This window comes from Sinocyclocheilus anshuiensis, unplaced genomic scaffold (assembly GCF_001515605.1).
Source record: "Sinocyclocheilus anshuiensis isolate Anshui unplaced genomic scaffold, SAMN03320099.WGS_v1.1 scaffold258, whole genome shotgun sequence".
NCBI lineage: Eukaryota > Metazoa > Chordata > Actinopteri > Cypriniformes > Cyprinidae > Sinocyclocheilus > Sinocyclocheilus anshuiensis.
The window spans coordinates 301,032-302,653 of NW_015547636.1; positions in this window are offsets into that span (position 1 = coordinate 301,032).

The window sequence follows — 1,622 nt, forward strand, 5'->3', positions numbered from 1 at the left end:
GATGAACTATTACTTTAAATGATGTACATAACTAATATTAACAAACAGAACTTTATTGTAAAGTTTTCAAATCCCAAGTATTAAACTTTGTTGCATGTATTTTTCTTTGTTGAAATGGTTTCTCTGAAACACCTGAAATAGTTCAATCCTAAAGCAACAATCAATGCTAAATAAGGAATTTTCCTACTCAGTCTGTGTTGATTTCATAACCTCCACAGCACGAAATATGGTCGTAATTATGAATTAAATATGAAAATCTGCAAAAACCAATACAGAAAGACTTTTATGGGATCCTAACAAGAACCAGAACAGTAAAGCTTCATCAACACAGCTCCCAGTTGCTCCATTGACTGACTCCACTGTTTATTTCCCCAAAGGCTCCAAATCACATTACCCTACAACAATAAGGAAAGTGTAGACCGTGTCGAAATATTACACAGGGCTGATAAATCAACATGCTAAAGTGAAATTGTAATCAGATGAACTCTCTGCTGCACTGCCTTTCCTTTTGTATTTGCAATTTCAGACCATTTAATAAAAATTAACTACTTGAAGAAGGAATTGTTCTGTTTCCAATAGAATGTTCCTTGAGCAGCAAATCAGCCTATTAGAATGATTTCTGAAGGATCATGTGACAATGAAGACTGGAGTAATTCAGGTTTGCATCACAGAAATAAATTACATTTTAAAATATATTCAAATATGCCAAAGTTTATGGATTTGTTCAGTTCACTAACACTAAATACTAATTAGTACTGTGTAGCACTAACAGACAGATGACCTTCAGACCCACACATTTATGCATCAAAGTGTGCAAACATACAATTTTCATAATTCATAATATTGGAAATGAAGACACACATTCAGAATGGAAACAAGCACCTCAGAGTAATCTAATCTCTCCACCAGATGGCTTTTATATGAGCATGTGGGCATTTATAAACGTCTTAAAGGGTACGGCTGCCGAATTGAAGGCATAGCTGTGCTGCCATTGTTCCAAAAGCTGAGGTCAGCAAAGCATTTATGAAGGCCAGGATTTAGGTTTTCACATTTCTATCTGATCAAATTTCTCTCAATCACTGATCCTGCCAAAACGAATCAGAACTTTTAGAGAAGCTTGAAAAACAATATAAGAGATTTATCCTTCAAGTTCTGCATTGCGTAGGTTGCAAATAGCAATATTACAGAAAGCCTGATTTGACTGAGCACAGAATGTGTTACTCAGCAATGAAGATGATATTATGAGTGGAGCACAATAGTAACCGTCCACTTTTTCAATTACCTTGAACCCGGCCGTATTTTTTCCATTCATTTTCTCCACTGGGACTTTTTTTCAGCTATAAAACATTAAAGGGGTCCTATTATGCAATTTTACAAAGTCTTGATTTTGTTTTGAGGGTGTACTAGAACAGGCTCTCATAGGTTGTTCGACAAACATTCTTTTTCACATATTTTACATTATTACAACACCTCTCTCCCAAGTCTGGCACGAACGGCTCGAATAGTTCCTGTATCAAATGAAGGCCCGCCTTCTGAAATACGAAATGTGTTGTGATTGGTTAGCTGGGCCAGTGTGTGTTGTGATTGGTTAGCTGGGCCAGTGTGTGTTGTGATTGGTTAGC